Here is a 16954-nt window from a genome sequence, read left to right on the forward strand (position 1 = left end):
TGATAATATGAATATGTTCAATCTTATATAATTATTTTATTTATTAAGCATTTTTACTAATTAAATCGTCTATAAGGTTATTATATATATATATATATATATATATATATATATATATATATATATATATTTAATTATTCTCATCCTATCAGAATTTTATCAGGATGTTTATTGAGTCGTATTCTGTAAGAATTAAAATAAATAAAAAACGATGAATGAGAACAAAAATGAATTAGAATTGGTGAGAATCTATTAAAATAACAATAGTTATGTGAGATTGAACGTATTCACATTACTAAACAACATATTCTCTTAGTAATTTTCATTAAATAGCATTATCCACACGTCCACACAATAATTGTTCATCCACATTATAACCTAGCCATATATATATATATATATATATATATATATATATATATATATATATATATATATATATATATATATATATATTCAACAACAAGTCACCACCACCATAAGAAACAACTACCACCCTCTTGGCCAGTTAGCTACTTGTGCAACCATCCTCCACCACCATACCACAACAATTTGCCACCATTTTCGAATTTGCACACAATGTTGAAACCGCCTTCCATCTGCTATTAAACCCTACCAACTACCATTATCTTTTGACCACTACAACTACCTATGCCACCTTCCTCTCCCCGTTGGAAAACCAAACCCCCCTTATCCATCCCTTTTAATTTCACCCTCACCCTTATCACCACTAGAAGCAACCACCACCAACACCTCTAGCTGCCGCCACCCTTGATTTGTTTTTTTATTTTTAGATATTGGTGGTGATTTGTGTTTGTCGTAAACCATAGTTGCCATCATCTGTGTTGCGTCTTTTGATTTTTAGAGGGTAGTGATGGTGGCGATGTTGTTTCCAAGTTTGTATGTGTTTTTTGATGATTTTTAGAGTATGGTGGTGGGCAGTGGCGAATCCAAACTGCAAGTCAAGTGGGGTGCATAATGTTGACTATATATATTAATAAAAAAATTAAACACTAAAAAGTAGAACCTCTTAATTTGGTTAACTGTTAGTCTGTTAACTGAACATTTCTTTTGTTCAAGTATATAGATCTACTGATTCACTTACATAAATATAAAATTAAGAAAAAAAATTAACAAACCAACAACTAATCATTCGTAGAAACAATAAAAAATAACTTTACTCAAGTCTTCATCCCAAACATAACACAAAGTAAACTAACAACCTCTTAAAAAAATAGCAGATAACTCTATTAGTAGTTCCAACAAACAATACTAATTATTAAGGAGTGTGGAGCCATTTTGTTTTTTTTAGGGAAATACACTTACTAAGGTAATTAACTTTTCGGTTTGTTTACATTTGGATAACTATATATATATATATATATATATATATATATATATATATATATATATATATATATATATACTAGGTTATAACCCGTGTGTTACACGGTTAACAAAATAAAATAAGATAAGAAAAATGTAATCATTAATTATAAATTTATAAAGTTACTTTTATATAACATTTGATACTTGTTTAAATGTTCTTTGAAAATTTTAATTGGATTCTTTAATATTTTATGAATCCGATGCTTATTCAGCATATTACATTTGAGTTGAATAAATTCATAAAATAAAAATATGAAACATGATTGCGTAAATATTAATTTATCCTTCTAAGTGTATCAAAAATGAAAATGTAGGTGTAGAAATGTTATTTTTCTATTGATTATTAGACGGAAGGTGTTTACAAAAGTATAACTTGTAATTGTATAACTTGAAACCAATATCATTTTTTAAACACAATTTAAATAATATAATATAAACTAATATCTTTCAATACAAATTCTCAACAATTTTAAACAACTTCCAACATACAATGGTTAAAAAGGAAAAAAAAAGTTAAAATTATAAAATAAATAAATAAAATCAGAGATTATATATGATTTGGATTTTCTTTTGCGGTTCCAAAATTATTTCTTTTTATGTAAAAAAAGAATTATGGTTGTAATTAGGGTTTATAGATATTGCATGTGATCAACTTGGTAGTTCACCTTAAAATTGTAAAATTACTATTTTGAACATCAAATGTCTTTGATCCATTTATCTCAAATTTATTTTGGGGTTTTTATTTTGCAAAATCATATTTCTAGCAAGAAATTTCTCTTAAAAGAATATAACCTTGACTCTACAACGAATCAAATTGGGTATTATTTTCATGTTAAACATTTTTCAAGTTAATAAGGGCAAAACAGTCATATTATCATCCCCAAATCAAAGAGAAGTTAAGAGTTGTGGAACTTAGGACCGAAGTTAATTATTGTTAGATTCATGTCTTTTATACATAATTCATTTTATCATCGGGTCATTGGACAAGATTTACCAGAACGTCTAGTGTCATGGACTTTTGAACAATATCCTTTAATCTTTTGTTGTTTGATAATATACTCACTTCACCTTTTTCCATACGCCTTCAAAATCTTCTACCAATACAATGGAAGATAAAATTAGAAATAATATACTGTAAAATATGATAATAGAGAAAATATATATTACATATAACACAGAAGATTTGCATTCCATCTTCAAGCCATTTATGATTAAAGATGATTATAGTAAATCAAAAACTTCATCAGGCACCTTCAAACTTGATTCTAATCATTATAGAAAGGAAAACAATAATGTTTATCATCAACCATGCTTGCTTGATGGATTGTTGTCCTAAAATCTTAAAAACCATATAAAGACAAAAAGTATTTTTTAAATTTGGATTCATGAGATGAATAATTAATTAATTTTCATAAAAGGTTGAATGGAATGAACAATTGTTCAGCTCTTGCAATAAAATTTTACTATGGCATTCCATCAAACACCTTGTATGCGCTCTAACGAATATTAACTCTCATCTCCTTATTATCGGTTACCTATTACCATTTATAAACCATTCAAGCTAATAGTTATATTAAAGTACTATGAATCAACTTTATTTATTGAAATGTGATTCAAATTAAACTTAACGAATAAATAATAAATAATTTTTTCTAGATTAAGGAAGCAAAAAAATAAGGATGAAATTTAGGAATAAGCACTTAGTAACATCGATGATATTCAACTAAGGAGGACCTGCAAACTCATCGCATGATTTCTTTTAGAGATTTAGAAAAAAGGTAGCATCTTCCAATGGGGTAAGGCGTCCACATTTAAAGTACAACACACACACGCAATACAACAACACAAAAAAATTTACCTGACGGTATGAATCTTCAAAACTCATAAAAGGATGAATATTAAAATCGATGCAAAAATTAAAAGCATGTAGGCTGCTAGAAACCGAGTGCAGATGAATGTTCAAATCACAAAATTACCAAAGCATATAAGAAGGGGAGTAATTGGGTCATCAGTTTAAATCTTCTGGAAAGATTACGTTTGCTAATATATTGCCTAGATTATTGCTAATTTATTGAAATCAGAATAGTTTCTGATTTAAAAATTGATTTTCAGCAACGTTTTTGGATGAATAAAAAAAGCGGGAAATTGAGTCAAGGGCTTAGGAGAATATGACACGTGGCATGAGATTGTGTTTAAAAGAAGACATATGGCTGGTTTAAGAGTCTTTTATTATATATATATATATATATATATATATATATTGTATATATTTAGGTAAAAAACTTTTTGGAAGTGTTCACATATGACCATTATGATCAGCTGTAGCAGGTTATATCCGATCATAATGGTCATGTGTGAATACTTCCAAAAAGATTGTTACCTAGATGTGTATAAAAAAAAGATAGTTACACATATGTAAACAAACCGAAAAGCAACCAAAAAGATTGTATTTCATAAGGATAATGAAAATTTGTATCTAATCTTAAAATTTAAATCTTATAATGAAACTTTCTGATCTAATCTAATAAATTTAAATCTTATCAAAAAAGCAACCAACCTACATAAATTATAAATCTATGTAAACTCAATCCTTTGAAAGATTGAAAACCCTAAAAAATTATACGCATTTCACCACTGCCAACTCCCATCGGTGCTCACCAGAGGCTTCGTTAAAAGATCCAACTTTACATAATTCAAATAACTTTCACCCTTTGGTAATTGGCCACCATCAAACCCCTGCCAGTGCTCATCGGGGATAAGATTTTGCTTACCGAAATAAGTTTGGCTTGCTTACATTTCCCTTAGTCAGAAAATAAAAATGGGCTCCTTGTGTAGTTGTGGATCTCACTTCTCCTCCACCTCCACCGGAAACAAGATTTTGCTCAGGCATCGTTCTTCTCGGAAAGAAATTACACTCGGTATTCTAATTTCACTTTCTTTATCTCTCTTTTTAAAGTCTCAATAGTGTGAAAAGTAAGGACAAGAGTAATCAGTAATATGATTATGATTTGTTCAAAACTTCAAATCAATTTTCGGGAATATCTTAAAGGCTGCAAAAGCAAGAAAAGTAGAAAACCATTTAATTATTTTACATAGATACTAAAGAATTTGAAAAAACTTTTCACAACAGTCAATAGTCATACATGTTATTGTATTTTGTTAATTTATAGAGCAATTGATAACTTATTGTTATATTGTCTTATTTTAGGTTGTATTTTTGTTAAACTACTTGTTTTTTTCAATCAAATTGTTAAAAAAATTATATGCCATTTTTTGAATTTTGGTTTCGGCCCCCTACTTCAAAGGCTCGTGTTCCGCCCCTACTGATCATATTGGACATATGTGAACACTTACAATAAATTCGTTATCTAAATGTGTAAAAAAAGGTAATTACCAAAATGTAAAAAAACCGAAAAATTAATTACCTTATTAAGTCTATTACCATTTTTTTAAGGAGAGAAAGAGAGTTTTGAATGAGACCAACTTTTTGAAGTAGAACCATTATTTACAATAAAAAATGATAATAATAGTCGGTGGTGGTCCTAGTATGACAGTGTGGGCAGCTACCCCACAAAAAAAAAAAAAGTTAATTAAAAAGTAAGTTTTTTTTAAAAAAAATGTTATATTTTTTACTTTGACTTTTCAAAATTATTTGCCCCAACATTATAAAAAAATATTTGCCCCCCTTTTAGAAAATTCTTCGGTCCGTGTAGTTATATGAATGCATCGCTTCCGCCACTCGTGGTTATCATACATTGCCTCCACCACTAGAGTGGTAGGTGCGGAAATGGTGGTGGATATGGGAGCAAATGGTGGTGGTTGCTTCTGATTTTTATTATGGTGGCAAATGGTGGTCAAATCTAAATAAATCTTTTCAAATATTAGACAATTTTTGTTTAGACATTAACGCATCGAAAACCATTGAAACAAAACAATCAAAACATGACAAATTTTTTAGCTAAACTATTTTGATATTATTGATATTGGCTTTTAGAAAGGAATTCATTCGTACACAATATTTTTTCTCCATACACAATACTTTTTCTCCATACATAATAATTTTTTATGCTGTATACAATTCTATAATGGTTGTATAGAAAAAAAATGTTGAGTTAATTTCCTTTCTTTTTAGAAGATCAGAGGGTTGCCCGGGTCGGGTTTATTAAAGTTGGACAGGACAATTGCATGTAGTCTGGCCGGAAACGGAAAGGACGTGATTTCTACCAAGAAGTCAAGAACACTAGTCATTTGATACGACTCAAATGCAAATCGCTTCATCTTTCTAAAATTATTATGTCAGTCGTAACTAGGCGCTTCCGTTCTTCAGATTATTTACGTTAGGTATCTTCTTATTCCAATGTCTGTGTATATCGATCACTTTGTGTCGTTGTGTGTGCGTGTTTCATGCTTAATGTAGTTTTGCCAATCGGATTAATTTTGTTGAAACTTGTATCGTTATATATTCATAAACAAAATCAAAAGGAAGCGAAGAATGATATTAATTAATTATTAGGTTTCACTAATGTACTAGTTTCCATTATGACGAATCTTGGAATTCTATAAGTTCATAGGATTAGGGAATTAGGGATGTTCGTATGTTTTTGTAATTCCAGTATTTCTTGACGAATTCATGTGCTTGACAACGATTTCATTCTTCTTTCTGTTGTTTTGGTGAATTGAAAAGAAAGATCTTTGAACTGCAAACCCTGAATCTGAATGCCTCATATATGGGGTAACTCTCAATTTTGTATCGTGTTATTTTTTCTCAAATGTAATCGAGTGTTGTGTTCCAGGTTAAGTTTATTTTACTAACTATACCTTATACTATATTACAAGGGCGAGTTATGTAATTATTTTGTGACTTTCCTTTTTACTTTCTCATAGTAGTGAGATGGGCATTCTTGTGTGGTGCTTTGTTTGTTACTTAGGAATTAGGATCATATTCTATATTCTTTATTTATCATCTGTCTGAGGTGCATCTGTCCAACCTTTTATGCATGTCAGATTTGGTGTCTATTGCAGTTAGTTGATACGATGTCACAAAGATTCATTGGCTAGCTCGATTAATACCAATATTGTAAAATAGGGTTCATTATCGTGATTGACATTACATAGTATGGAAACTGTAAAGGTTTACAAAAAGGCTAACAGAAACTAGTGAAGTGTAACAGTGCTAGCTTTTACCTAAAATCAAGGCTGTGCCCATTAGGATGCTCATAAACTGTTGGATTTTCCCAAAGCTATAAATAAGAGTCTCAATGAAAAACTATGAATGGGTTGTCAGCATATAAGCTTGTAGCCATGGCTATTATCTAAGTGGAAAACCGTGATAATAAAAATTTATTAAGAAAGATTGTAATAAGAGGTTTTTGAAATAAGTGATTGGCGGATATGAAAGAGGGTCTGTTATTAGATAGTACATTGACTGTTTTTAGGTTATGCATACAATCGTTGTCATGAGAGGCCTCGTAGTGTGCATGTTTTGGGTGCTTTAATATGTACAAAGATTCAAAACTTCGAAATAATATATCTTGCTACTCAAATTAGAAAGAGATAAAAGTATTAGGCATCTCAATTGATGAAGGATTTGCAGATATTTATATTTTTTATTTATTTCATGTTACTGGCCTCAAGATTGCCACATATCTTATGTAGCAGAAGGTATTCTCATCAAAACTGTATAAACTGTTGATAAAAGCAATAATAAAAGTTTATGGCTTCTCAATCATGGATATCTGCGCTCTTAGTTAGTCTCTGAAAACAAGTTTTCTGGATATCCTCAAAATATACGTAGTTGAGAAGTTATTTTCTTTCCCATTATAAAAATCATGATATGTATGCTAAATATTCATAATGATGTTTAGATCGTTTACTAGTGATGATATCTTTTTCCTGGCATCAAACAAGTGGAGACAGAAGTTAAATTGATCCACTCCTGAAGCTTTTTGTTCCCCATAATAAATATTCCTAACTTTTTTAGTAAACTAAAAGCTAATATAGTAAGGGTCTTACATATTCCATAAGGCTCATATTACTCAACCATAATAGGTATGTTACATAAGGAACATTGACTACTTCTTTTTTCATCTTAATTAAACCCATATGGCATTTGCCTTTTTGAGCAAGTCCACCAGTTTGCCCTTGAGTTGGAGGCTCATTATCTCATCAGGGCCACCAACGAGTTCATGGCCTATGAAAACTGCTGGTACACTCGGCCTACTACTATCCAACATCTTCAGCTCTCTCTCCATTTGCTGCCCCTTTGGGTCTTCATCTATCTCGTATACTGTAGCATTCACCCCATAACTTCTTATCAGAGTCTTGATGGAATGGCACATGCTGCAAGAGCTTTTGCTGAATATCACCACTGGCTTTTTAGCACCTAAGTTGGTAACCAAGGCCATTAGTTTATGAGAATGGAAAAGGAAGAAGAATTTTTCAGATGCAAGGGGGCGTTATGCAGAGAAAAGTTTTTATGTAAATGAAGACCTTACATTGAGGAAATAGGAACTCCCATCATGCCTATATATAGAGGGTTAAGAGTACTGGACTGAAATGTAAAAGAGAATTTAAAAGGAATATATTGTGATGTTCATAAACGATATCTTATCTAATGCCTGAGATTACTAGTTAAAACTATTGGCATGGTAGGCTGCAAGTGTAATTGGTGCATGCATTAATTAGTATTAAGAATAATCGGACAAGGGAGAATATATCTTTGTTACCTAAAGATAGAAAATGGATTTTAGATTATCTTTATTAAGATTCCAATGTGTGCATATCTAAAGTAAGCCGAAAGTTTAATTAACGACAAAGGAATTGAAGTCAGAATTTTGAAATAGTTAGAAGCTTATTTAATATGATAAAGTCCGTACAAGTAGGGAATTAAGAGGATTATCCCAAAGGATTTAATCATTGTTTCTTAAGCTAAGATCACTTAGTTGGTTAGTGAGTGCCACGTCTACTAATTCTTCTTACTGAAGAAACCACTAAGGACGCCATGTAGTGGCTCCAACTAATTAAAGAGTTAGTGATGAAGACATGTTGTATTACTTTTTTTTTAGGAGTAATTAGCTTTTGTAGAGAATTCGAGGTCTATCTTGATCCAGATAGATGTATTGGATGAATATATCCCCTCATCTTTGTTGTGTGATGATGGTGATGGATCAAATGAAATTTATTATTTCCTGGTCCTAGATATGGCCACATACATGCCAGCCCAAAAGCCAAAACAAGAAGAAAATTATGACACGTGGTATGAACTGGTGGAATCAATTTGTATAACTGGCCCAAACTGAAACTAAGGGACAGTTATATAGGCTCAGCAACTTATACAAAAGTTGATATCAGTAAACCATATATATCGACTTTTGAAGACTTTCATTCATATTTGTCTTCAGTGCTCAAGAGAACTTGCTTTACCATAATAGTATATCATTTCAACATTTTCTTCATGGCTTTTGGCATAGAATCTGCAAATATAGTTTTAACTTTCCATTTATTGTTTTCTGATTAAAAAGGTGGTTAGTATGTATGGACTAACATAAACAAACAAGTCCTTGCATCACATGTCTTTTTTCTATTTTGCTGATGTAAAGCTTTATATGGTGTGGGTGAGATAAGATAAAGGTCTTGTAAGAAAAAGAGGCTTCGAATTTCCAATATAGCATGCATAGCATAGTCACGTAAACTAAATTCATGATATTGCTATAAAACATTAAAACCTGTTTTGAAACTTATTCTTTTCAGTTACAGATCTTACTTATCCAAATCTAGATGAAGAACCAAGGTCAGTAAACCATGTTATTATGGCATCTTGATTTTCCTTCCATATGTTATTTTGCTTCATTATAGTGACACACAAGTCTGCACAAGTTTCTGTATACATGAAGTGGAGACAAAATGACAAGTAAAATTCCCAAAAGTTAACTGGTGAAGTATGACGAATACCTATATTATTGGAAGATAGTATCTCAGTACATGAGCATAAAGGAACCCATGGACAGATTCAATTTAGCCATTTGTTAATATAGAGCCTAATGCAAACTATTACTATGATGTATACGGGCTCTTTGAGGTAATCCAAGTAATCTTGTGTCATTGAATTTATCAAAGCAATAACATCAATAATCAATGAATGACCACAACAGAGCCTTGAAGTATAAGCTTCTATAATAGAAGGAATGAAAAAATTGGAATCTTAGAATATTTCTTGTACTTCAGTTGCTTCTGGTTGCAATTAGGCCTCTTGACTCTGATGGGCAACCAGAATACAATAAAAATTTCAGTGCTAGTATACAAGAGATGTTAACACACTTTTTAACATCAAATTTTAACTCTAAGAGCAGTAGTAGTAGCTCCTAAATAACATCGTATCTCTGTTCCTTTTCTAATGATATAATGCATCAATCTGCTTCTCAAAAAGTATTGAAATTACATACAATATTGTTGGAACTTGATATTTTTTAATATGGTTGACCAAAGCCATATAGCATTAGCATTGAGTCGTAGCTCCTGAGAAATATCTTATCTCTTATTGTTTCAAAAAAGGTAGTGAAATTACATATGGAAGTTAGCACATTAGTTATGATTGGCCTCAGAAGAGCAAAAAGAAGGCTAAAAACATTTCTTTCTGTTCCTGTTCTAATGACTATAATGCATCAATCTGCTTCAACCTTTACAATATTGTAGGAACTTGATATTTGTGAACATGTTTGACTAAAGCCATATAGCATTAGCATTGAGGAGCAAGGGTACCAGTTGACCCTTGAGATGAAGGCTCATAATTTCATTGGCACCACCAATGAGCTCCTCTCCTATGAACACAGCTGGCACACTTGGCTTGCACCCTAATCCTCTCAGTTCCTTCTCTATCTGCTTCCCTTGTGGATGCTCATCTACCTCATAAACTCTAGGATTTGCCCCAAAACTGCTTATCAGTGTCTTAATGGTGTAGCACATGCAGCAGGAGCTTTTGCTGAATATAACCACAGGCCTTTCGTTCACCAGTGCTGTAACCAAAGCCATTTCTGGAGATTCTAGCAGTCGATGTTTTATAAAACAACACTAGCTAATTTAGTAGAATAAACCGTTGCAAGTGTATTTGCAGAAAGTTTGGTGTGATGTTTGCTGTGAGTAATGTAAGCTACTGCCATGGCTATATATAGTGATAAGTGTTGAAAATTTTGGGCGGTGGTTCTTATTAGATTCTGAAAAAAGATCATATTCTTTATCAGACTTGCAGATGATAGGAAAGTACTGAGTAATTGTGTAGTATATAACAAGTGGCTTATCTTCTCTATAGGTTGATATGCATGGCAGAAAAGTACATATCAGAATGACATCTTTAACCTTGAGAATCAATTAAAAAGTTCTTGGCAACTATATCCAATCGGTGGCTAGTTTGGTGATTACATGTCATATGTAAGCATATGTATATTTGTCAACTAATTTTAAGTCAAGAGCTTTTTGATATTTCTTTCTCAGAACATCTATTTAGACGAGGAAGATGCTTATCCATTGAAATAATGTTAACTTGAAGCGTTTGAACAAAAGCTTAAGGGAAATGAAGCGTGGAATCGTCAGATGTATGACAATGATTACAGAACATTCTTACAAGTACTTGCATTCTTTACTTTATCCCACGATTTATCACCCACGTGAACGTGAATATCGCTTGCTTATTGTATACACAATGTGCACAAAATGTTATTTCTCACATCAAGTCATTCTTTGTGAATAGGCTTGTTTTGGCATCAAACATATGGTTATTAACTTTAGCCTACACAGTTTGCACAAAACACGTAGGGAAATCATAACAATATGAGATAATCTTATTTTGTGATTTGGATGTGCTTGGTTACCAGCTCAATGAATGTAGTGAAAGTGAAAGGTCACCCTTCTTTCTCTCTCTGCTCGTGTTTTGTTTGTCTTTTTGTGATAAAGAAGAGATTGTGCTGTACATTTGAAAGTACATACGAATCTAAGTATCAGATGCTGTGATCTTACTGCAGCCTTAGGAAAGGAAGCATAACAATCTGCCATGTGGCTACAGGAAGATTTGCATATAACTGACTCAAAACAAACTGAAGGGCCATTTATGTTTGACACTTGATCACCACGTGATTATGCTGGTATACCAGACCATTTCATCAGTTTATTTGTGTGCATTTGTTTAAGATACCTTTTTTGTTTTCAAAAACACTTTCAATAATTATATAATTTTTAATTTTTTTTTTTTTACTACTATGCAGTATGCCAATGAAGAATGAAATATATTTGTAGTTGTATTACTTGTCATTCTGTTGCAGAACATCTAACGTGCTTGGGAAAATGCATAAGATCACCAAAGTTTGCAATTTCTTGTGTTTTTGAACAAAAATTAAAAGCACAACGTTTTTTTTTCATCCACAAATTGACAAGTTGTTTGGTTGAGAACTCAAGAATTTATAGACTTAGAGCATCTACAATGAGGGCTTTTTTATAAATTAATTACTATTTCTTCAACGACTTAATACCATTAGACTGCATATCTTATTTTACTATTCTATTCTATCAAACACTTATCATTCACAACTACTAATTTATCTACTGTAGTATTGCTTTCTATACCCCCTCATCTTAATAACATTTTCGTTTTATGCCCTTTAATAATATTTGCATATTTTATAGCTTTATCATTTTTCACTATTTAATCTAATTAATCAAATATGCAAATAAAAATTACAGTATTTTTTTTTCCTACTATATAATTGATAAAATAACATCAATTTTAAATATGATGTGTGCTTAAAAAACAAAAAAGTTATAGGATGTTTTATAAAACATATCAAATAGATGGGGTAAATGTTTAATTATATAAAAAAAACTTGCGCTTTGAAGAAGGTTTTTAAAGATGATTTTTTATTGACTTGACATAATAAATAAGCTTTACAAGTGGTTAACTATAGTGGATGGTCTTAGGTGGTGGTGTTTTTATTTATTTTCACAGGTGCAATGGTTATTTTTCAATGCTGTGACAAATAGAGTGGTTAAAATTCATGTCTTGTGATATCTAACCATGTTCTGTTATTTTTCTGTAAAAAGCTGCATCTCTTTTTCTGAATAAAAATAAACTGGAAAGTGCTGATTTCTTTTTGCACTTAGTGTTATTATAGTTTTATGCTTGGGTACTAGATGTAAATATTTACTAAGAAAAGAGATTTCTGATATTGGAATATAAACCACTATATTCTTCTTAACCAAATAATATATATGCCAATGTTGGTCACTATTTTTTTGATATATCTATTGTGTCAGTGCATTGTTTCATACTCAACTCACATTTATTGTCCTCAAAACCAATGGGCTTATATATATATATATATATATATATATATATATATATATATATATATATATATATATATATATAATTCTATTTCCATTTATATATACCCTGCAAGTTGACAACTTGACATCATCTTCTTATATAGAATGTGATGCAAAGAAACAAATTCATGCGGTGCTCGGTTAAGGTTCGATTGATTACTTTGTCTTTTTATCTCACTATTATCTGTACATCACACATCATGTTTTTCATTAAAATCTACAGCTGGTATATAATATCCATCTTCTTTTTCCTCATATTATCTATCTTCAGTTTTCCTGCAGCTTGCTAGCTCTTTTCATTCTCTTGTTCTAGTTAATTAGCATACCTGAAATTTATGTGCCTACATAGAGATGACTATAAATAATAGTACATGAATCTACATTTTTCCAGCAAGTTTTTTTTTTAAAGCTGTATAGTAGTTGGGTCACCAAAAGATACATAAAGAGGGAAGTCTTCTACATTATACTGTATATGTGATATACGTGGATCGTGGGTTATCCAGCAGAATCATTGGCTCATCATGGTTGCCCATACCCGTACATTTGTATATCTTTAGAAAGTGACAAAAGCTTCATCACTTTATATGATTCTTTAACAGCAACTGTCATCTAGAATATTTAAAAACACAAGCTTTTCTAAGTTAGATTCTACTACACACTTAAAGGTTTAAGTTTTAGTGGAAGCTATTTTGTTTGCCAGCAATAGCATGCTCGTATTAAGCAATAAACTCCAAATTATCAGAATTCACTTATTGTTGAAGTGGAAATTTATCTGAATTTTCTAGTTTCTTTCATGAAAATACTTCCTGTGACGGGTTTTTATTAGATGCCTATTTACAAATTTGCTGTCCTAAAGTGAAGAATATATTGCCCCTCTTTCGCTGTTCTATGTGCTACTACAATTTTTAGAATATTTGGATGTAAAGGACAAGCAGAGAATTGAGAAGTTAAAAAGATGATGATCTGACATATTTTTACAGAGAAGTGAGAGAACTTACACGCCTTGTTCAACGTGACAAGTGAGTAACTCTTCTTGACCACCACTTCGCAACTTATGGAAGTGATGATTGAAAAAATTGTGTAGCAGATCAATTCAGTCCTAGTTGAGTTGTTATGTCAAGAGAAGATCATCATTGACTGTTTGTTATATCTTTTTCTCTGTGTATGAATTTAGTGGCCACTTTATTAAAAACAAAACTGAGCATTCACATGTTATTGTTAATAGCATCAACATATTGGAAATTGGTAAATAAGGAGAGAGAGAGATACCTTTTAAGTGCACAAGTCCCTGTGTTTGAGAGAGTAAATGTATTTTAATCCTCTTTGATACTTTCTTCAATCTTAGACCTGGGGAGAGTGTTGAATTTTAACTGGTACAAGAAATGTTCCCAAATGCTTGCTATAGATAATCTTAATTTCCATTAAGAATTTAATTATCAAGTACAAAGTAGCGAAATGTTTGTTTTGTTAGTATGCATTCTTAGCAGTTTATTCAAGGCTAGCTAGGTTAGACCCACTGAGGTTGAAAGTCTTAGAATAAACAAGATTCTCATGTTTGAAGGATTGTAAGCAAGTTGGTGGCGCAATTGCAATATAAAGAAGAATCACAGCCCACCCAAAGCAATCTCATTCCCAATCTTTTTACCCTCAGAATATATGTATAAAGTGATTGAAAGAAGGAATCTGTTTGAAAAAACATTGACCAGCCCTTTTCAACTTTCAGCCTTTTCAGTGTAGATTGTGGAGGAGACTAACCCAATATTGAACTTGAACATTTAATCAATGCATCATATGGTTCTAATTTGTTTCTAAGAAGAATAAATGTGTTCAAGTTGTTCCATCGTTTTGTGCACAAAAAGAGTATCCATCTTTTATAGACACTTTTGTTAGTTTTCAAGCATCTAAGTAAAGTAGTCCAGCTTTGCTCGATTTCATATAAATAGAAGTGGCATGAAAACCTCAAACTTCAACCAAATCTCATCATCTTCCTCTTCTTTCCCATAAGAAACTCCCAACTTATTGGATCACTATCTGAGTTGGATTTTGATCCTAGTGAGTTGTTGAGATGGAGAAGATAAAATCATTGGTATCTAAGAATGGAGTTGTGATTTTCACCAAGAGCACTTGTTGCTTGTGTTATGCTGTCACCATTCTCTTCCATGAACTTAGGGTGAACCCTGTAGTCTATGAAATAGACAAAGATCCTCAAGGAAGGGAGATGGAGAAGGCTTTCCTGAAGCAAGGCTGTAGTTCATCCCCTGTGCCAGCTGTATACATAGGTGGCATGCTTGTGGGTTCCACCAACGAGGTCATGTCCCTCCACCTAAGTGGCTCCCTCATTCCACTGCTCAAACCATATCAAACCCTGTCTTAAAAAAACAAATTTCATTTTGAAGAAATCACCTTGGCTCAAGACCATGAGTAGTAGTGATCTATTCAACTAGACTATCTTCTGTATTATTAGTACTTTCATAAATTTTCATTCGCATCTAGCATGGTAAAGATGATAGTATGTTAGACTATTATATTATGATTATCATTATATTTGAGCATATAAATATAACTTGTTTAATCAGTTAACATGTGTTTTATGGAAACTTTGTAAACCATAGCCAAAGTCTTGTTACCTGTGTCGAAAGAGATCAATTTGGTCACCAAAATTGTTGGAAATTAAGCTAGACTTCAAATTTAGTATTTATTAGGGTTAATTTAGTAATTAAGTATTATATATAATAAACGGTTATGGTTGTCCAAGATTGAGCGGATGCCTTGAACGTGTGCGATGGTTCGTTTAAAGGGATGCAATGTTATATATATATATATATATATATATATATATATATATATATATATATATATATATATATATATATATATATATATATATATATATACTAGCCGTCTACCCGCGCAAAGCGGCGGACGGCGAATAATTTGATCTCTTTTGAGTTAAAACCGTTTTGTGTTCACTTCGAGAAATGAATATTAAATGATATCTATTTTTCAAGAGCATTACCATACCATATTAAGGGGGTGTTTGGCTAAACTTTTTTTAAAACAACTTATTAGGATCCACATCACTATAAGTTAAAAAAATGTTTGGATTAAAATAACTTATTCCGGTGGGGAACATCTAATACATCATTTTTTCATAAGTACCCTACACTTACTTATTAACTTATAAGCTAATAAACTAATAAGCAATAAGCTTTTTTGCCAAACACCCTCTAAATGGTTATTACTTTCATTTATACATACCCAAACCACTTGTACTGTTTATCGTCCTTTTTTTTTTTTTTTTTTTTTTTTTTTTTTTTTTTTCGTTTTCCATAATTCCTTTATTAATTTAATGTCCTACTAAGTAAAATACTAAAAATATATAAATAATAGTTTATAAAAATAAACTTTTAGAATATCAGATGTTGTGATTCAAAAGTCGATAAATAGGTCTTTGAGAGGGCCAAAATACTCAGGTGTCAACTTGTTCATTGTGATTTTAAACCAAGTTTGGTCACAAATTAAAACATTTTCAACGATGGTATGTAATTTAAGGATTCATATTGATTTAGGTTCTCGAAACCTTAAAATATTGAACAAAATCTATATACAACCTTATAATAAGGACAATAATCACCGTAATCAGGAAGTCCATGTGATGAAACTTGATATTATAAGGACCAATGATGAAAAATGTTTCATTTTTAGACTAAACAAGATGAAAAATATACAAACTACCTTAATCATATTAAATCTTGTGTTTAACCGTTCTTTATTGCAAAAGTAAGATGTCAAAATATACAAACTAATGATAATACAATGCTCTAACTGGCCCTCTTGGTTGAGTTCTTTGAACCTGCAAAGCCAACACATTAAAGAAACATAGTAAAAACCTTTTTAGGAACAAACCTGATATAATAAAGCCTTCACCCAATATATTTATAAGATAAAATTACAAAAAGTTAAAAATGATGAAATCAATTACAAGTAAGGATTAAAATAAAAACATGTTAAGAAAGAGCCATCTGCAGGAGGGATATTTGAATCAACATGTATTTTCTGATGGTTTCAAATTTTGAATTATCCGAAATTCAGGGAAGGAGATAGAATTTGTTGAGAAATATAAGGATTCAAAACACAGGTTAAAATTTAATATTATTTTATTGATGACTACTTGTACTATTAGCTTAATGATTTG

General features: G+C 31.2%; 1 long non-coding RNA gene and 2 pseudogenes across 1 annotated transcript; 2 read left to right on the plus strand and 1 right to left on the minus strand.

The window, feature by feature from the left end:
* Positions 1-5570: 5570 nt before the first annotated feature.
* LOC145048729 (uncharacterized) lies at positions 5571-12116 on the plus strand. The gene is made up of 3 exons (XR_013683028.1): positions 5571-5730; positions 10694-11281; positions 11403-12116. It is a non-coding gene; the product is annotated as an uncharacterized LOC145048729 (long non-coding RNA).
* On the minus strand, positions 9644-10533 carry LOC145048728 (monothiol glutaredoxin-S2 pseudogene; annotated as a pseudogene).
* Positions 12117-14708: 2592 nt separating the features above from the next.
* On the plus strand, positions 14709-15339 carry LOC145048727 (glutaredoxin-C13 pseudogene; annotated as a pseudogene).
* Positions 15340-16954: the final 1615 nt, after the last annotated feature.

The sequence above is a fragment of the Lactuca saligna genome, chromosome 5, assembly GCF_052625555.1.
Source record: "Lactuca saligna cultivar CGN05327 chromosome 5, ASM5262555v1, whole genome shotgun sequence".
Classification (NCBI taxonomy): domain Eukaryota; kingdom Viridiplantae; phylum Streptophyta; class Magnoliopsida; order Asterales; family Asteraceae; genus Lactuca; species Lactuca saligna.